Source organism: Staurois parvus, unplaced genomic scaffold (genome assembly GCF_062004578.1).
Source record: "Staurois parvus isolate SC_StPar_1 unplaced genomic scaffold, SC_StPar_1.0 ptg000011l, whole genome shotgun sequence".
NCBI lineage: Eukaryota > Metazoa > Chordata > Amphibia > Anura > Ranidae > Staurois > Staurois parvus.
In genome coordinates, this window is record NW_028317807.1 from 25,139,942 (window position 1) to 25,161,746 (window position 21,805).

Below are 21,805 nucleotides of genomic sequence, written 5' to 3' on the forward strand. Positions count from 1 at the left end.
CACCACAGAAAGTGTCTGCAATTACACTATTTCCATTGCCTAAAGCGAACAGTCATTGCAGCACTGGGGAGTGCGGGATGTGTGGCAAAGGCACTAGGACTCCTGGAGGTGAATATCTATAATGAATAAAGAGAGTCTTCCCCATCCAACTAAGCTTTATAGACAGCTTTTCTCCACTCAACTTCCAATCTAAACCAGATCACTACATGCACGCTACCCCCTCTGTCTCGATGCTTAAAGTGGAACTAAACCCTCCTATTCTTTAAAGCTGAGGACGAAGCCATTTAAGCCTCTTTTTAGATCTGCAGTGGCCATGGTGCTGCATATGTGATCAACTATGACAGCAGCCATGTGAGGGCTTACAAATTCAGTTAAAGCAGAACAAAATTTCACAAATACTTGCCTCTCCTCTAATGATGCAACATCTCGAGGTCCATTGCCAGCACTGTCATCCCCTCCCTGGCTTATTTTGGGAGATGGCAGTGTTTTTGCCTATCTTAGCCTATTTTTAACCACTTCAATACCGGACACTTTCACCCCCTCCCTACCCCGGCCAATTTTCAGCTTTCAGCATTGTCACACTTTGAATGACAATTACTCAGTCATGCAACACTGTACCCAAATGAAATATTTATCTTTTTATTTTTTTTAGACAGATAGAGCTTTTTTTGGTGGCAATTAATCACTACTAGTTTTTTTTAAATTTGTTTGCTATATAAATGAAAAAATACTGAAAAAACATGTTTATAAATACATATCACTGTTGTGACGGTGATCATCAGGGACACTGACTGGTGACAGTAAGTTAAAAGAAAAAAATTTTTACATACTGTGACTAGAGCAGTACAGTGTCACCATTTGTTTGCATGTTTTTTTTTTTTTACAATATGATTACTTACCTGAAAGAGCTGCCTGATGTCTTGGGTCCCTTTTTCCTGCACCCACGACTCAGTGAATAATACCACACTCTCTGACACACCTGGCAGGTGAGGAATGTTTATTGCAAAAAAATTATATATATATATATATATATATATATTGGACAAACAGCAAGTGAGATCTACTACAAAGATTAGGCATATAGAGAAATACACCGCAGAGGTAAATAAGAGAAGAAATGTCCTGCAACCGCATTGATAGGTTTAAATCACAGTCCCAATCCTAGCCCTAACTAGGGGGAGATATACCACACTATCAGTTCAGCAGTCAGTAATAGCCTACTCTACCCCTCCTGCTGGTCAGCTCATTGGGGGCCAAAACATTATGTTTGAGCGCTTTGGGTAGTGTCCCTTTAAAAGTTGATGCAGGAAATAACAGTGTTTCTGACAGATATCTTGTCCCTTTGTTAAAAAGGTGTAGTGCAGGATTGGCCAGTGGCCACTCACCAGCTCTGTGTCAACAAGAGATCTCCTTCCACTTACTAGGCAAAGGGTTCCTTTCTGTCAGTGTCCTCAGCATCCAGCTCCTTAGCTAAACAGCAGGACCCTCAGCATCCAGGGTTCACTTCACTACTCCAGAATGGCTGCCAGTCTGTCTCAACTGCTCTCAGGTGCCATCGTCCACTTGCAGTCTTGGTCTTCGGCAATAAGTTGCCCCTCCACTCTCCTCAGGTGTAGCAGGTCTGTCTCAGCCACAGTCGCTCTGCAGAATGTCCTTTCTGCCTCTTTTCAGCCAGGGAAAATGTTTAAAAACAGTCCCCTTCCTCCACACCAGTATAACTAGGAGTTGAAGTCCATGAAGAAACTATAATACAGGTTGTCTCCTTTCTGAACGACATATCCCACAGTCCTTATTTCTCCTCAGAGTCTCCAGCAGTCTATGTGCTCAGCTCACCCCCTAGTGAATGGAGGACGGCTTAATACTAGCTGATCTGTGTTCTATGAATGCAGTTCTCTCTTGCAGCTGTGTCTGTAAATGTCTCCTGTGAATGCAGGCAAGGGCAGTAACAGAGCAGCAGACACAGTGAAACTGCAGATGTTCTTCTCCCTGTCAGCTGCTGGCTAGGGCTACACCTTTTTTTTTTTTAAATTTTGGACAAAGTAAGAGAAGATTATCACCCATGTCAGTTTTTTTTTCCTATCAGTATGCCAGCAAGAGGAGATTTCACTTCACTTCCTGTCTCATAGTCAAAACAATAAGAAGTAAGAGAATCCCTGGTTGTTACCAGGGTCACCAGAACAGAGTCCCCAATGGAAGATTGTTCCTCTATAGCTGTTCTGGGGACAAGCCGAAATTTGGGATTTTCTTTCACTTTAATTTTTGAGGACAACAATAAACATGACAAATAGTGATGGTCTGAACACCCCCATGTTCAGTTTGCAGTAGAAAATTCAAACCTAAAGAAAGTTCTGCTGTGAACATCGAACATAATGCAAGTCTATGGGACTCAAACTTGTAAATTCAAAAGTGCCCATTTTGAAGGCTTATATGCAAGCTATTGGCCACAAAAGGGGTATGGGGACTCGGGTACTGCCCTGTGGGACATGAATTAGTGAACTTTTTTTTTTCAAAAAGTACTGTTTTCAAAGGGGCAGATATTTTTCATTGCTTAAAGTAACAAAAAAATATTTTTTAAAATTCCTTTAAATATCATGACTAGGTGGTCCCCTTAAACTTCCTGCAAAGTTGCACATCTGTACAATGTATAGAACCTGCTGCTTTAAATGTCAGGACTGACATTTAAAAAAATTTTTATTAAAAAAAAAAAGCAGTGTGGGGTCCCCCCCTAATCCTGCGGGGGCCCCACAGTAAAAAATGTTTTTTTAAAAATGCGTGGGGTTCCCCCTAAAAGCCTTACCAGACCCTTTAGGCCTGGTAGGACTTTTAAGGGGAACCCCACCTCCCAAAATTGGGGGGGGAAGTGCATGGGGTTCCCCTTAAAAGCCATACCAGGCCCTTTAGGCCTGGTAGAACTTTTAAGGGGAACCCCACCTCCCAAATGGGGGGAAAAAGCATGAGGTTCCCCCTAAATTTCGGGTCTTACCAGGCCACATGCCCTTACCAGGCCACATGTCGAGGATAAGGGCCTCTTCCTCATAACTCTAGCCCGGTGGTTGTGGGGGTCTGCGGCCAGGGGGGCTCATTAGCATCCGGGTACCCCTTTAAATAAGGGGGCACCCTGATGCTGCCACCCCCCTTATGAATGAGTAAGGGGTACTTGTAATAGCATATATGACACCTTGTAAAAATTACAAGCATATCCAGCACTCTATTGATTGAGGAATATAATGTGAATGCTGAACAAATAAAAGGGTCCACATAAGATAGCAAATAAGTAACAAATATCATCAGATACAATGTAACAAAACTAGAAAACATGCAAGAATCAGTATATGTCGATTAAACAGTCCTTCCGGGTGGTAGTTGAATGAGGAAATGGGTGGACAATGGAGGGGCTAAGGCACACACAATCACCAGCAGCTCCTTTCCAAGGATGTGGGGAATCCCTCAGAAGACATGCAAAAGTAACACAGCAGGGTGCCAGGTCAGCTTGAGTGAACACAGTAGAACTTCATTCTAAGAGCACTTACATTTAAAACCTCCATGGTCAGTGTCCTGGGTCAGTATAATGTGCAGAGGCAGCTCTCTCCAGGGTAGTCGAGCCAACAATCACTACAGGGCAAAAAGAGAGAGTAGCTGGAGATGGAAATCCATGGCATTTCTCCGTGAGCTCCTGCCTGAAGGCATGGTCTTTACTGCTGTCTTCTATGAGTCTCCTGTGTTTCCCAAAATGTGCCCTTGCCATACGAATTGTACGGCCCACATAGAGGAGTCCACAGGGGCAAGACAGGCAGTAAACAACATAATCAGTGGAGCAGGTAAAAAAGCCTCTAATGGTATATTTCTTTCCTTCCAAACTGGTGACTATTAGATTAGAACATTAAATTGGATTTCTACCGGTGTGTAACAAACTTACACATTTTAGACCTCAGCTTTCTACATTGGTACATACCAGGGAGATGACAAAAAGTGGCCAAGGGATGGGCTGAATGAGGTGCAGATTAATCAAGTCTGCTTTGAGCAATTATGTTCTTCCCACTACGTGCTTTCCTATAGATGATCCTAGGTTTATCAGCCAGTGCTGGGCCTAATTTCGGGTCTTGGAGCAAAATGTCCCAATGTCATTTCAAAATATTCTCCATTTCCTTATGACATGTATTTATTCTTGGAGGATGGAAAATGGCAAGCCTGATATGCCCTGGTCACCAGGCCAGGGTCATATCCTTTATCCAAGAACGTATCCATTAAAACTAACCCTTGTTCCATGTAATCACAGTCTTGGGTACAGTTCTTACGTAATCTGCAGAATTGGCCACTGGGCATATTTTCAATCCATTTAGGATGGTGGCAGCTATTTGAAGTGTAGATACGAATTGCCCGCAGATGGTTTAAAATGGGTTTTGGACACAATTCGTCCCTCCAGATGTGACAATTCCAGGTCCAAAAAGACCAGGGACTCAGGACTGCTAACATGGGTAAAGGAAAGGCCCAACTGTTTGCTATTACAGTAATGGATGAAGGGTGCAATGGAAGATGGAGGACCATCCCAGATGACTATGATGTTAAGCATAGGGGTTACCTCTCCAGATGCATGTCTCCTCCCACCAACCCATGATTAGGTTGGCATAACACGGTGCAAAGGACGCACCCATGGAGGTGCCATGCACCTGGAGATGGTAGCCCCCCTGAAACTTGAAATAATTGTGCTCCAAACAGAATTTGACTCCCTCCAATATGAAATGAGCCTGCTTATGGTGGAGAAGGAGTTCTTTGACCAAAAAATATCCCACGGCTGTGAGGCCAGCCTCATGGGGGATAGGGGTGTACAGTGAACAAACATCAAGTGATAACCACAAATACAACTCCTTCCATGTATAGTAAGATAAGGTGCCTAAATGATGTAGTGAATCGCGCACATATGACGGGAGAGCCTGTACTATGGGTTGCAAGAACACATTTACATAATGGGACAAGCTACTGGTCAGGCTCTCCATAGCCGCAAGGATGGGTCTGCCAGGAGGGCAGATTGGATTTTTGTGCACCTTGGGTAGATGATAAAAATAGGGATGTTTGTAAAATTCCCTGTACAGGAAATTAAATTCACTCAAATCAATAATCTTATTATGATAAGTGGTGTCAATAGGAGTTTTAAGTTTGGCCTTAAATGTAACAACGGGATCACCTGAAAGTTATTTGTAGGTGTGTTGGTCAGAAATAAGTCTGACCACCTCACTCACATAATCAGATTTGTTCTGAATAACAATGCTTCCTTACTTGTCTGCCTCTCTGATAACTAAGTTATCAGAGGCAGCTAAGCGGTCCAAAGCTAGTCTCTCAGGTCTATTAAGATTATGGTTCTTATGAAGGCTCGAATAAGTAGTATACCACAATTTGAGTATATTTGCATATGTGACCTGATAGAAAGTGTCTATAAATGGATCTTTAACATAAGTGGGATAAAAAGCGGAAGGGGGCTTGAGTCCAGTGTGTGAAATAGAAGTACAAGGCACAGGAGCATAATGGAACTTGTCAACAGCTGTCTGGTCAGCCAAGAGTTCCTCTAGAGTGGCCAGTGCCATTTGATCCTCCAAATCCCAAACTTCGTCCTTAACAGATTAAGGGGAAGATGGATCAGTGGTATTAGAACTAAGACTCCTAATATAATGGAATCGTTTTAGTGTGAATTTTCAAATACATTTATTTAGATCTCTAAAAAAGTGTGAAAGAATTGGGGAGACTGGTGGGGGAAAAGTTCAAACCTTTTTTTTTGAGGACAGAAGTCTCATCAGATGTGAGTATATGTGAGGAAAGGTTGAATATTTTTATGGTGTCTGTACTGACTTTATGTGGTGTCTTTTTCTTGTGCTTCCCACCTCATCTGTCTCTTCTCTTCTTTTTGCAGCCTTGTCCTGCGTATGATGGGGTGGGGTGGACACTAAAAAAGATGAACCTGAGGTGGATGGTCCATCATTAGAAGTAGGTGGACCTTAGGCCATGGAAATGTTGTTAAGGGAATGTCCTTTGCAGGAACTGAGATAACTATGAAGAGTGAACTCCTGAGTGAGCCTATCAGTAAGAGAAATGGGATCAGGGTGGGACTCATACAGGATAGGATTACATGGTCCCTCCTGAGTGCTAGTATGAACAGAACTAGCACAATGATCAATATTGGGGGGGAATTGTTACTAAAGCATTATGGGAATTCAATGTAGAGGTAAAAATGGTGTCCAAATGGACAACAGGGGCAGAAAGAGAGGGCAAACTTCTGGAGTGAGACTGATGAAGGATCATGTTGGATTTTTTAGAAAATTAATTATGGCCCTGTCTATAGCTGGGTTGAGTATGTCCAGAAGCGGTCATATGAAAGCGTCTCCTGTTGCCCAAAGCCCAGGTGTTGCATGGTGGTATGTAATTGTGTTTTATCAACTTGGAAGGAATAGGTTGGAGGCTCATAAGGGGTACTGGAGGGTGAGTTTGGGACTTCATATTGTGCAACCGATGGCGATGTAAAGCCCAGATGAAGGTTCTGTCCAATTTATAATACTCCAAATCTCTTTAACTAAATGTTTAATTTTTATTTAGTTAACCCCTTATTTGCTAGACACGTTTACATTGTACTACTAAAAGCACCCACTGATTAACTTAACTGTTTGGCAATTGAGGGGTTAACTGTTAGCCACAGGCTCAGCTTCCTCCCTGGCAGCAATAAGGCAATGTAATGTGTGGAGAGGGGATACAGGCATGGAACACGTGTGCAGGGAGAGTACAGCGATGGAACACGTGTGCAGAGACAGTACAGCGATGGAACATATGTGCAGAGAGAGTACAGTGATGGAACATGAGTGAAGAGGAGATACAGGGATGGAACATGTGTGCAGAGGGGGTGCAGTGACAGAACATGTGTGCAGAGAGAGTGCAGTGATGGAACATGTCTTCAGAGAGAGTACAGAGATGGAACATGTGTGCAGAGAGAGTACAGCGATGGAACATTTGTGAAGAGGGGATAAAGCGATGGAATATGTGTGCAGGGAGAGTACAGTGATGGAACATGTGTTTAGAGGTGATACAGGGATGGAACATGTGTGCAGAGAGAGTACAGAGATGGAACATGTGTGCAGAGGGGGTACAGCAACAGAACATGTGTGCAGAGAGAGCACAGCGATGGAACATGTGTGAAGAGGAGATACAGCGATGGAACATGTGTGCAGGGAGAGTACAGTGATGGAACATGTGTGCAGAGGGGATACGGGGATGAAACATGTGTGCCGAGAGAGTACAGTGATGGAACATGTGCGCAGAGAAAGTACAAAGATGGAACATATGTGCAGGGGGGGTACAGCGATGGAACATGTGTGCGGAGAGAGTACAGTGATGGAACATGAGTGAAGAGGAGATACAGGGATGGAACATGTGTGCAGAGGGGGTGCAGTGACAGAACATGTGTGCAGAGAGAGTGCAGTGATGGAACATGTCTTCAGAGAGAGTACAGAGATGGAATATGTGTGCAGGGAGAGTACAGTGATGGAACATGTGTTTAGAGGTGATACAGGGATGGAACATGTGTACAGAGAGAGTACAGAGATGGAACATGTGTGCAGAGGGGGTACAGCAACAGAACATGTGTGCAGAGAGAGTACAGCGATGGAACATGTGTGAAGAGGAGATACAGCGATGGAACATGTGTGCAGGGAGAGTACAGTGATGAAACATGTGTGCAGAGGGGATACGGGGATGAAACATGTGTGCCGAGAGAGTACAGTGATGGAACATGTGCGCAGAGAAAGTACAAAGATGGAACATATGTGCAGGGGGGGTACAGCGACGGAACATGTGTGCGGAGAGAGTACAGTGATGGAACTTGTGTGCAGAGGGGGTACAGTGACAAAACGTGTGCAGAGAGGGTGCAGTGCTGGAACATGTGTGCAGAGAGCGTACAGGAATGGAACATGTGTGCAGAGGGGGTACATTTGTGGAACATGTATGCAGAGAGAGTATAGTGATGCTACATGTGTGCAGAGAGAGTACAGCAATGGAACATGTGTGCAGAGGGAGTACATTGGTAGAACATGTGTGCAGAGAGAGTACAGCAGTGGAACAAGTGTGCAGAGAGAGTACAGTGATGGAACATGTGTGCAGAGGGGGTACATTGGTGGAACATGTGTGCAGAAAGAGTACAGTGATGCTACAGGTGTGCAGAGAGAGTACAGCAATGGAACATTTATGCAGAGGGGGTACAGTGATGCTACATGTGTGCAGAGAGAGTACAGCAATGGAACATGTGTGCAGAGGGGGTACAGTGATGAAACATGTATGCAGAGACAGTACAGCAATGGAACAAGTGTGCAGGGAGAGTACAGCAATGGAACATTGCTCAGAGGGGGTACAGTGTTGGAACATGTGTGCAGAGGGGGTACAGTGGTGGAACATGTGTGCAGAGAGAGTACAGAGATGGAACATGTGAGCAGAGAGAGTACAGTGATGGAACATGTGTGCAGAGAGAGTACAGGAATGGAACATGTGTGCAAAGAGAGTGCAGTAATGGAACATGTGTGCAGAGAGAGTACAAGAATGGAACATGTGTGCAGAGGGGGTACATTGGTGGAACATGTATGCAGAGAGAGTACAGTGATGCTACATGTGAGCAGAGAGAGTACAAAGATCGAACATATGTGCAGAGGGGGTACAGCGACGGAACATGTGTGCAGAGAGAGTACAGTGATGGAACATGTGTGCAGAGGGGGTACAGTGACAAAACGTGTGCAGAGAGAGTGCAGTGATGGAACATGTGTGCAGAGAGAGTACAGTGATGGAACATGTGTGCAGAGGGGGTACAGTGACAAAACATGTGTGCAGAGAGAGTGCAGTGATGGAACATGTGTGCAGAGAGAGTACAGGAATGGAACATGTGTGCAGAGGGCGTACATTGGTGGAACATGTGTGCAGAGAGAGTACATCGGTGGAACATATGTGCAGAGGGGTACAGTAATGAAACATGTGTGCAGGAGGGGTACATTGGTGGAACATGTGTGCAGAAAGAGTACAGTGATGCTACACTGTAAAATCCAATAGCTTTCCCAACTTAGATATATTTGTTAATTTTACTCATATATCAAAAATATGCCTTCTTACTAGTGTTTATTAAGTTAGAGTTAATTGCAAGGTAATGAAACCATTTTACTTATTTTTTTGAGTGAAACCAACTTAAAATAATCAAGTTGAAACAAAGGAAGCAGTGGCAATACTACACCAGTACAAGGCAGCAATGCATTAACTGTCCTTAAAGCCCAACTCTGGGCAAAAATAAATAAATTCCTATGCAGAGGAGCTTTGCTTGCACTGAAAGGGTTAACTGCTTGTTTTTGCAGGGGAGAAAAACTTAAACTCAGCGGATCATCCGATACTGCAAATGGCACTCCCCCACGATTCAACAGTGGACTATTCCTGACATCCTCATGTCCTGCAGGTCTATGGGCTTGATGACATCAGGACCAGTTCACTACTCAAGAACGCTAGATCATGGGGGGTGGGGGTGCACGAGCTGCAGGGATCAGTTTTGTACAGGGAGAATTGAAAGATCAGGTAAGTATATCTAGACAAAAATGGATAATTAGCCCTTGTAGTCCCACTGCAAGGTTTTTTTTTTTCCTGGAGTTGGGATTTAAGTGATTCTAAAGTCTAAACAATTTTTCCTGCATTAAGGTGATAAATGTTTAGGTAATATTATTGCCCCCTCACTCCCCTTATTACACTTGATCAAGCGCTGTCTGTCTGTATAGCGGCTTTCTCTTCTGACTTCCAGGTCTAACAGGCTTTGCTGAGGCAGCTGCTCCTGCTGTCATCAATCAAAGCCAGTGAAGAGAGATTGAGGGATTAGGCGGAACCAGAGTCTGTCAATTGACATAGACAGCGGCTCAGGATTGAGCCTGCAGGTGTACCACCATAGGAAGCACACTTAGAACATGAGGAGCCATGAGCGCCAAAAAAGGACCATTGGGGGAATTGCACAGAGCAGAAAAGTATAAACCTTTGTTATTTTTTTAAATTGTGTTTACAATCACTTTAGTCCAGTGTTTCAGTACTGCTGCAAATGTATTAAAAATGCCCTAACAGGCAGCCAGTTACAGTGCATTTTCTCCTGCTGGCTCTTTTTTTCACAGTGCTGTCTTTCTGCTGCTTTTTGGTCATTTAAGGAGGATAAAGGGCTAGGCTTCTTGCACATGGGAGTGAAAAACACCTTGTGTTATACTGATCTCTAATCAGATGTATTGATGTCTATGACACAATGCACACTACTGACTAAACACTAATAAAGCAGCACTGAGTAAAGTGTGCAGGAAAAAAAATACAAAGTACACTTAGTCTCTGTCTATACTCTGTACATAATCATTTACATGCACACAGGAATACAAGTGTATATCCATACACAGCCTCAGAGCCTCAATCATTATTTGTCCTATCTCCAGCCACCTACAATTTCCTCCTCCCTACTTCCAATAGGACATGGGCTTATTAGTGACAGACAGTTGTCTGCACCAATGAGAAGCAGAGGTCCCAGCTAAGCTACAATAGTATGCAAGCAGAAGACACGTGGACATCACACTGGAAGGACGTCCAGGAGAAAGAAGAGCTGCTGAAGAGGGTGTGAGAGACACGGGGTGAGTACAGTGGGAAATATGGGGAATTGGACTTGAAGGATGGACAGATCTGAGGTGTAGATGAGGTGCCTGAGCATTGTGAGCTGCAGAGAGGAAGCGTGGGGGAAAGTCCATGTGCTGTAATATGCCACTCCTCCTTGGTGTTCAGTGTCTGCTTCCTGGAGGTCTGTGTGTGATCAGGAAGGTGGGGGCTGAGGTCTGTGTTGGATCAGGAAGGTGGGGGCTGAGGTCTGTGTGGGATCAGGAAGGTGGGGGCTGAGGGCTGTGTGGGATCAGGAAGGTGGGGGCTGAGGTCTGTGTGGGATCAGGAAGGTGGGGGCTGAGGTCTGTGTTGGATCTGGAAGGTGGGGGCTGAGGTCTGTGTTGAATCAGGAAGGTGGGGGCTGAGGTCTGTGTGGGATCAGGAAGGTGGGGGCTGAGGTCTGTGTGGGATCAGGAAGGTGGGGGCTGAGGTCTGTGTGGGATCAGGAAGGTGGGGGCTGAGGGCTGTGTGTGATCAGGAAGGAGGGGGCTGTGTGAGTTGGAGAGAGGAAGAGTGGGGGAAAAGCTGAGTTCTGTGACTGCCATCCCTCTTGGGATTTAGTATCATCTCTGGAGGTGAGTGTGTGTTGCACTGTGAGCTGGAGAGAGGAAGTGTATGGGAAAAGCTAAGTTCTGTTCAATGTGTGTTTCCATATCTGTGTCCCTCTGCAGTCTGGGGCGGGGGGCAATGTGTGTGTGTGTTTTCCCTCTCTCATGCCCCAGTTTGGTAGATTTTTTTCCTCTCCTTTTACTGCTATCACCAAGAGTAAAAGAATCTAAAACTGGAATAAAGGCAAAATGTTAGAACTGGAGACATCATTTCTGGTGATCCTGGTGGCTACCATGGATTTCCCTTCACTTTCAGTGTTGGCTATGAAACAGAAATTAACCTGTTTCGGACCACCCCACGCACATATACGGCAACAGGGTGGCACGTGCAGGCTAAATCCCGTAGCTGTATGTGAAGGTCACAAGTGGGCACTCCCCCAGCACCGCTGTCACTGTCTCCTCACACAGCGGGAGACAGCGCAGGTGTCCAGCAGGCTCGATTGCCACCAGCTACCCAACAATCTTCACTCTGAGTGGAGAACAGCGAGGTGCCTATGTAAACAAGGCAGCTCGCCATTCTCTCGGTAAGGAGCAAAATGATCCCCGCTTCCTGTTATCAGGAGACAGATCACTCTGCTCCATTGGACAGCCCAGCTCCCCTCACAGTTGGAACACGCCCAGGGAACACACTTAACCCCTCCCTAGCTCATTATTGTTAACGCCTTCCCTCCCAGTGACACCAATACAGAAAAAGTGCTTTTTTTTATAGCACTGATCTCTGTATTGGTGTCACTGGTTCCCAAAATGATGTCACAAGTGTGCGATGTGCCCACCCCAATGTCGCAGTACTGCTAAAAATTGCTGATCGCCACCATTACTAGTAAAAATCAAATAAAAATAAAAACCATAAATCTTTCACACAGTCTGTAGATGCTATAACGCTTGCGCAAACCGATCGATATACGCCTATTGGAATTTTGTTTACTAAAAATGTAGCAGAATACATATCGGCCAAAACTGATGAAGAAAATTGACTTTTTTTACATTTTTTTTTATTGGCTATGTATTATAGCAGAAAGTAAAAAATATATTTTTTTTTTCAAAATTGTTGCTCTGTTTTTGTTTATAGCGCAAAAAGTAAAATCCGCACAGGTGATCAAATACCACCAAAAGAAAGCTCTATTTGTGGGGAAAAAAAAGATATCTATTTTGTTTGGGTACCATGTTGCACAACCGTTCAATTGTCAGTTAAAGTAACGCAGTGGCCTGGTTAGGAAGGGGGAAAATCCTTCTGGGGCTAAAGTGGTTAATAGGAAATCTCTTGAGTTGGACAGGGATGACAGAAAACTAATGGGTTATAATAACTGCCCTTACTTTATCAAATGTTTTTTGCCTTCAGATTTTCTTTAACTCACATTGCTAATTATATATTGTACTTAATTGTAACTTAAATACTGAAATTTGCACTTACAACTGTAATTGTCAAAATGGCAGTAAAAACCTGGCTGTGTCAGTAAATTGTGGGTGTCTTATCAGTAAATTTATTTTGGTAGGTTGGCAACACTGTAGATGGAGGGTGGACACTGATCATCTGGGACCTGGGGGGCACAGATACTGACTACCAGCAAGGAGGATGGGGGTGTGGCCACCAACCAGCAAGGGGAGGGGTGCATGCGGCCATGGACTGGCAAGCTGGGAAAAGGACACAGCCAACAAGCACTGTTTGAATGGGGAGCAGCCACTGATGGCTGGGGGCTTGGCGTCTGACCACCAGGAGCACGTTGCGCTGTCTCTCCACAATCACTCTGTTCAATGAATGCTTGTATGGAGGCAATCTTCAAACCTATTGTGGGGGGGAGCGCTCGATGAAAAGACACTTGATCACAAAGGACAAGGGGCACAGACACAGCTATTATTACAGTTATTTATGACCATTTTTCCTGTACTCTACTCTTTCAGTCAACAGCGATCAATTCCACAGAGGAAGATTGTACCTTACGTGATGGTAATCCTTGATCCATAATTACCGACTGGACAGTCTCTGCCATTGTGAGTATTTTCTGGGGTACACAAACACTGACCATATGGGGGAGTGGATGCAGATACTGACCACCAAGAAGGGGGGTACTACCCAGGGCACAAAAGACTGTGTTAAGGATGGAGGCGGTACATATAAACTCTGCATTACAAACCACTGAACTCTGGATGCTGCCTTAAACCATTAAACTTATCCTAACCACTTAACTTAAAATTGAACGTTTCATTTAACATTTTATTGTAATTTTTTTTTTCAATGTTTGCTGTAGTTTCCTATGCTTATAAAGAATGTACATACGGTATCAAAGACTGTGTCTGTCTGTAATCTACTAACCACTAGGCTGTAAGGGGGAACTTATTTTTAAGTAAGGAATTTTGTCCTTTTCAGAAGAATTGCTCACAGCAACTGCCTGAGATCTCTTCCTTGAACAGACTCTTTGTCAAAGTGGGCTTCAGTACACTGGAGGTAAGATGCCAATAGCTAGTAATATTTTAATGGATTTTCCTGCAATAGGTCTAACTAGAACTCTGCCTTTCAAACGTCTGAGCTCTGGTTCACAAAACTACTGAACTATACATGCAGAATTCAGTAGTTTGTAAGGCAGAGTTCAGTAGTTGGTAAGTAAATTTAGGAGTTAAGCAGTTTTGTGTTGGCTTACAAACCAATGATCTCTGAATGCAGAGATAGCAGTTGATAAGGCAGAAAAGTCTACCTTACAAACCACTGAACTTCACAGGCAAAGGTGAGGGAAGAGCTGGGGGAACCACAGAGAGAGGAAGGACAAGGATCTGCCTGCTGGGGTACTGGAGAATTTGGGAGAGACTTATTCAAATATTAGGGCAAAAGAGATTTTTTTTGTTTTGTTTTTGTGTTGTAGGTGTTTTCAGAGTTCAATAGAATAGCCACCACAAATCTGCAGAATAACTTTTTTGATGCCCTGGATCGATACGCACCATGCTTTGTCACAATCTTCAACTCCAAGAAAGGAAGTGTTGGAGAGACATTGTCCATGTTTGTGCAGCAAATTAATTCAGAGGTGAGTCTACTGCAACCCTCTTTTTGTTTGTTCTCAACTTACAAAACCTTTCATGATTCACTTTGTTGTCATATACAGAGATATGTAAGATACCATAAATGTACAACCTGTAACCTCTACTACAATCCCTTTTGGCCTATGTATTGATTTCAATATTTTAAAGTGGTCTTGAGACGTTGTGATCCAATGATGTTAAAACATCGAAGCTATGGGTGTAACTTAAATAACTTCAATCAGTAACTTTCCTGAACTGTCAAATAGTATGATATTTGTTTCATAAACATGTAGGTTTGCATTTTATGCAATATTAAACTGAACTTTCGATAATTTACTTCTGGAAACCTGATGTGACAGCAATGCACACCCTTGTGCTCCGAGGCCTCCCTGTTCTACTTGGTGATGACCCCAGTACATTCTTCATCACTTGCTTCGTAAGTTATCATAGTTGCACCTTGGCAGTTGTGGGGGGATTCGCTTTGTATTCCTTAGAAATACAGGTTAATACTTATTATATCACTAGTACAGTGGTGGGCATGGCAGTTTATAAAATTTAATCCCTTAGTTAGGGAGGGTAAAACAAATGTTAATGCTTGAACACAATTTTGCAACTTAGACATGTTAGTAGAACTGTATCATTACAACTACTTTGTGTATCCAGATGGATTATACCCTTTTTTGCGTGTGTATATATCTATCTAATTGAAAGTGATATTAAAATGCTTGTGTGTTTTTCTGTTTAAATATAACAAATGTGTTATACTTACCACCTTTTGTTCAGTTGGTTTTGCACAGAGCAGCCCAGACCCTCCTATTCTCGGGTCCCCTGCTGGCACTCCTGGCCCCTCCCTCCTGCTGAGTGCCCCTACAGCAAGCAGCTGTATGGTATGGGGCAATTGTGCCAAGGCTGTGTGTGTCTATTTAGACACAGAGCTGCGGTTTGGCCCCACCTCCTCTCTCTCCTCATTGGCTCACTGACTTTGAATGCAGTGGGAGGTAATGATGCCTCGCTGCTGTCTCAGTTAATGAGGACCTGCTGCACACAGAAGGTGCTTTATCCTAATGCATAGAATGCATTAAAAGAAAAACCTGCCTTTAGAACCGCTTTAAATAAATGCTTTAAAGGAAGAAAACCTTCCAAAAATAGATTGACTTTGACCCTTACCTTGAAGCTAAAACTAACCATATACAACACAGTGACAAATGATCATGTTTGTTTTTGTATAGCCTTCTGACAGCGATGAGGTCTGGGCACGTTTACCTGTTGGACTGAAGACTGTCATTGATGAAAGTATGCCTGCTTCTCCAAATCATCTCCACCTTGACCCAGTGTCTATTGCCATCATAGCCAAGGGAGGTATTGTAATGGAGGATCTCCAGAACCTACCTCAAGCACTTTGCCTCTTCTTTGGACTTTTATATGCTTTACACCTGGAATACCCTAAAGCCATGGAAAACACTTTTAACTTCATTCAAAGAGTGATGCTGGGCCTGGGGGAGAACAAACTCCCACCAAAACTGCAAAGCCTTAAGAATCTCCTGTTGAGTTAGAATGTTTGGGTTTTTTGTTTTGTTTTGTTTTTCTGCTTGCCTAGGACTTGTTTTCAGTAGACTAAAGTTAGCTGATGTCACAGAGCTCAGAAACCTTAGTGTGCTGTTTTAAAATTTATTGTAATAGATGTTCAAGTTGGCCAACTGCATCAAAATCATCTGTCTCTGGTCCTTGCATACCAAATCACCAAAACAGAAAATATAGGCATACCTCAGTGGTTGTACAGAACCAATACAGGCTAAAGTAATTTCATATATTGCAATTGATGTTCAACTGCCTCAAAGTAATCTATCTCTGATCATACAACAAACATACAGTACCTGAGTGGTTGTATATTACCAATGTGGGCTAAACTCATTTCAGGTATCATAATTGATATTAAAGCTGACTAACTGCCTCAAAGTGATCTGTACTTGCGTGGAATAAACTCATTGATGCAGTTGTCTAGTTTGTACATCTCTATAATATATGCAATGAGTTTATTCCATCAATTGTGATATATGCAATGAGCTATGCCTATATTTTCTATTTGGTGATTTGTTATGCAAGGACCAGAGACAGATCATTTTGATGCAGTTGGCCAGCTTGTACATCTCTATAATATATACAAAGTGATCCTTCTTTCACTAGTTCCTACTCATCCTGTAAAAGGTCCTTTACTTGCAGGCAGAGTTAATTTAGCGGACCTATTGTGAGTAAGGTGTAAAATGGCATGGAGGGAAACTACTATTAAAATGGTTGTAAACTTCAGACATGAAATATGAACAAAGTATATCCCTCTACAGTGTGTACTTGTCTCCATTAAAAGCAATGAGTATAATTTCATATCTGCAGCTTCATTTCTCCATATCGGCATGAATCACTTCTGACAAGTTTTTTTTTTCCTGACACCAAGAGAAAAAAGGTGACTGGAGGGCCCTCTAGCAGATTAACAGCCTCAGCTCTGTTCCTGTGAAGGCGGTGTCTCATCCCACCAAACAGTTCTTAGAGCTCTCCTCACTGAATTTCTGCAGAGTTTCATTTCAGCTCTCCACCCTCTGTTTTCTGAACTCTCGGACAAGCTTTATAAATACAGCACTTTAAATGGCTGTAGTGAAGGCTGCAGATTAACAGGTATAACTTGTGTAGGAGGATGTTTCATCTCTGTATCACCTAAGGCCAGTCACTTCACTAGGTATATATGGAAGGGTTTACAACCACTTTAATTTAGTTTTGTGGTATGAACATAGCGCAGAAGATGTTTTCATTCTCTTGCAGAAAAAGGTGCACAAAACCTCATGGTGTGAACGAGGCCTAAATGTTTTCAAAAGCGAGTTGTTATGTAACAAAATTTTAAAGAACAATGTTTTTTCTTATAACAGTAAGAAAAATAAAAAAAATCGTATTTGAACTTTGGAACAGTCATTTATTTATATGTACCTGTGAGAATGGAACCACTTGCCCCGCAGAAGCTTTTGCCCCTTCATGACCAGGTTTTTTTTTTCTATTAAGCACCATGCTACTTTAACTGACAATTGCGCAGCCATGTAATGCTGTACCCAAATTAAATTTTATATACAATTTTTTTTTTCACTCAGAGCTTTATTTTGGTGGTATTTGATCTCCACTGGGTTTTTAATAGATATAGATTTGTCACAAAACATCCAATAAAAAATATTGGTATTCTGAAAAAAATGATTGTATTCTGGTTAAAACAAAATCCAAATAAGTGTATATTAATTGGTTTGTGTCTACACACATGGAATTTACACAGCTATAGATTCTATACTGTAATGACGGTACAGCAACATAGTGTGACTGTGATGGAGTGGTGGGCAATCTAGAGCTAACACACTGGCTGGGAGGGACACCAACTAACATCAATAGTGACACTAATACAGTGATCAGATAATAATGTACACTGTATTAATGACACTGACGGGGGGGGGGGGGGGGGGGTTATCTGTGAAGTGTAATGTGTGTCTTATGTGCTGTTGTTAACAGATTTAGTTGTCAGGGAGAAGAAACACAACCTCTGTTCACAGCACAGTGATCTGGCTGTGTCTGTGTAAACGTAATTTGAAAGAGCCGGTCAGCAGGTTTCAGCCACAATCATTGGCTGAAACCTGTTGATTGATGTGTACTGCATCCAATCACAGCATGGGTAGCTAGGGGGTGCCAAACCCAGAAACAGGCCCATGCCATACAGTTAGATAGTCTGGCCTGCCTGCGCCGCTTGTCTGCAGTATTGGGCAGATGGGAGATGTTAATGTAAAATGGATGTCTGGATAAAACTAAAATAAAACAAGTAACACTTACTTGGTTTTTTTAAGGCAATCGGTTTGCATGGTTTTAACAAGTAAATCGGATTGCTGTGCAAGTAACCACAACTCAATATTCAGAGTTGCAGAAAATATCACATTAGTTAGCCCAACCTAAATAAATGTGTCATTTGGAATACATTATACAGTAAACTTAACTTAAAATGATTTTGTTATTTTAAATGGCAAATCTGAGTACTCCATACTAACTTAAGAGTTCACCTAACGTAAAATTTCCAAGTACTATTCACTATTTTTTGTTAGTTGTGTATACTAAAGTGTAAGTTCACCACACTCAATAAGCATTTGTAAGAAGAAAATACAATTCTTATTCTAGTTTACTTGGTTTTTTTGAGGCAATCGGTTTGCATGCTTTTTTTAAGTAAGGTTTACTAATTGGATTTTACAGTGTACATGTGTGACGTCCTGTTTCTGTGACCCCACTGTGACCCCACTGGAGGGAGACTTCCCCTCGCTTCCTGACCCTGAGACCCCACTGTATAGAGACTTCCTTTTTTCTCGATCCCACTAGAGAGAGACTTCCCCTCATTTCCTGTCCCTGTGACACCACTGGAGGGAGACTTCTTTTTTCTGTGACACCATTGTCTTCCCTTGTTTTGTGTTTCTGTGACACCAACTTCCTGTTTATATGACCCCACTGGAGGGAGACCTTCTGTTTCTGTGATTCCACTGGAGGTAGACTTCTGTTCCCTTGCTGTCCCTGTGACACCACTGGAGGGAGGCTTCCTGTTTCTGTGGCCCTACTAGAGGAAGACTTCCTGTTTATGTGACCCCACTAGGTGGAGACTTCCTGTTTCTGTGACTCCCACTGGAGGGAGACCTCCTATTTTTGAGACCCCACTGGAGGGAGACTTCCTGTTTCTGTGTTCCCAATGACGGGAAACTTCCTGCATTCTGTGACCCCACTGGAGGGAGACTTCCTGGTTTTGTAACTCCACTGGAGGGAAATTTTCCCTCAATTCCTGACCCTGGCACAGGAACAGCCATACAAATATTGTCAGAGGTTCAAAGCCTTCCTTGCTGTACTATAAATGTGTTCTTGTCTGTGACCCCATGGGATATGTTTCAAGTTATCTCCTGTAGTATGGCTACATTCTCTGATCAATTAGTTTATCTGCTGTTGTGGCTTGAGGGGGAGAGATCGCATGTGAGGATAGCAGCTACAGCCAGTAACAGAAAACCTAGAGGAGGGAGAATTAAATATTTAATTAAAGTAGACAACATAGAATGAACTAAACATTTTACACATGCATGCAGTGTGGCTGGAGGGGGCATGATTTAAGTTGAAGTGGGCAAGTACACATCCAACATGTACAGACCTAGTCTACTCCCCCACATTCAATGCAATTCCCAGAGGTTAATGGGAACTGTAGTTTCTTTATACTGCAGAGAGAGAGGATAGGATATGATGTAATTCCTGCTGCTACACCTCTTCCTTGGCAGAGCAGATGCTGTTATTTTTTTAATTACAGTGAGGAGTTTCTGAAAATTTAGTTGAATTTTTCTCTTCAATGGTAAGGAATTTCACAAATAAAGTAAATGTTAAATTTTTTGTGTACAGAGGTGTACTATTGGGTGTTTTTGTTGCCTATCCCAGAGTTCTTCTTTAAAATAATTGTGAGGGTTCTGGCAAATAGACTAGCTTTATATATGTGACTAAACAGATTCATATGCATCAATCCAGTTTCATTCCCTTGAGGGCTACGGCCACAAACATAAGGAAACTATTTGTGAATATGCAGTTACCAATGGACAATACAGGACAGAGAGTGATTCTATCTTTAGATGCTAAAAAAAGCGTTTAACATTTGAAAATGGGAATACCAAAGGAAGGCACGGTTCACCTTTTGGGATTGGACCAAAATTTATTATGTGGATCCAAGAAATAATTACCTCTCTCACACGATTAGATTATGCAAGGAAACCAGACAGGGATGCCCCTTATCTCCACTTCTATTTGCTTTAGCAACAGAGCCATTAGTCATAGCCAATAAACAGACAATGGCCATAGTGGGATTCCAGAGAGAGGAAAATATGGCATTGTATGCTGATGATACCCTTCTATTTCTTGGAGGAACACAGCAATGATTATCAGATTTAATGTAGATGATTTCCCATTTTGGAACGTTTTCGTGTTTCTGTATTAATTGGAACAAGTCAGTTTTCTTGGCCTTAAACAGGGACCTTTACTGACAGAAGCACACCAAATCTGCATGGTGAATACCTTTAAATATCTAGGTGTAGTCACATCTACTGATGAGCAGGACTATGTAGCTCTCAACTTAAACCCACTGCTAGACATATTTAAGGATAACTGTGGTATAGATGGCCTTTCTTGCTTATAGGGAAAGCTAACTTAATCAAAATGATTCAAGCTGCTAAATTCTTCCACAACTCTCCTATCTGGATAATGTCAAAATGGTAAAGAATAATTGACTCCTTATTCCGAGACTTAGTATGGAAGAAAAAAACATCCTAGTATTAAATTATTGACACTACAACTGGCCAAGGATGCTGGAGGTCTGACTATTTTACATGCCAAGCTACATTTTCTAGCCTCAAAGCTCCAGCAATTAGTGAGATGGGATAAGGAAAGCACAAAAGACCTGATACAAAGCGTGTTATTACCAAGGTTTGGCAATTACCCCCTTTTTGCCCACCTAGAATCCAGATGTACGAAATCATGTATACAATACCGTACATGAATACTTATGGTTAAAGTATGGCAAGCTATGAAGAATCTCCTGGGTGTTGAAGGGGTGTATGCACTATACAATATACTAATCCAATACAAAATAATTCAGAATATGGGGAACTCCATAAATTAAAGGGATTTGAACTTTGGTGTAATAAAGGAGTTAGGTATATCTCCCAACTATCTACGAGACCAAAATTGGTCATGCAAATTAATTCAGTTGTCAATGGATAAATGCAATAAACAAATATCAGTGCCAATAAAAAACAAATTTTGTAGTGAATGTTCAAAAATAAACATATATCAAATGTGTCCATCAAAGAAAAGTCCCATAAGTATTATATGGTATATATGGTAAAGTATACTTCATAATAAATTTCATGGTACAGTTAGATTACTGGCCAGAGAGGGTTGGGTGGGAAATCCAGCCCCAAACTCAGACGAATTGTGGGAAGCAGTTTATCCACACTACAGTTAGTCTCCATGTCTCCTGCACACAACCTCACACAATTATTTATCTTACATGGAACGTACCACACACCAGAAACCAATAATGCAGTACGATTCCTCCCACTAACATCAACAATGGTACATTAAGAGTTCTTGCATGGCAAGACCACTTATTGTTATCTCACATATATATTCTTATTATTATAGCCAAATTTACCACCCTAACTCCTCCCACAGTTTTTACACTACATAGACAGTAATATACCGAAACGTGCGGATTGTTCCTGATTGGTGTGCTATAATTTTGTGGAATGTTTCGCCGAATGGTTCACAAAATATCAGCGTTTTTGTGGTGAAATTGGTCCCATAGGAATGAATGGCGCAATGTTCACAATTAGAGTGGAAGCTGACAAAAGCTAGAGTGTGAGCTGAAAAATCAGGACATGATTTCTAAACTGCCATCACTCCCTCATTTTCAATCCCACCTACAC

At 42.4% G+C, this 21,805-nt stretch overlaps 1 long non-coding RNA gene across 1 annotated transcript; it reads left to right on the forward strand.

Moving 5' to 3' along the window:
* The first annotated feature begins 10,499 nt into the window (after window positions 1–10,499).
* On the forward strand, window positions 10,500–17,238 carry LOC149474115 (uncharacterized). The gene is made up of 5 exons (XR_016311936.1): window positions 10,500–10,655; window positions 13,185–13,274; window positions 13,651–13,728; window positions 14,141–14,299; window positions 15,524–17,238. It is a non-coding gene; the product is annotated as an uncharacterized LOC149474115 (long non-coding RNA).
* The last annotated feature ends 4,567 nt before the right edge of the window (window positions 17,239–21,805 follow it).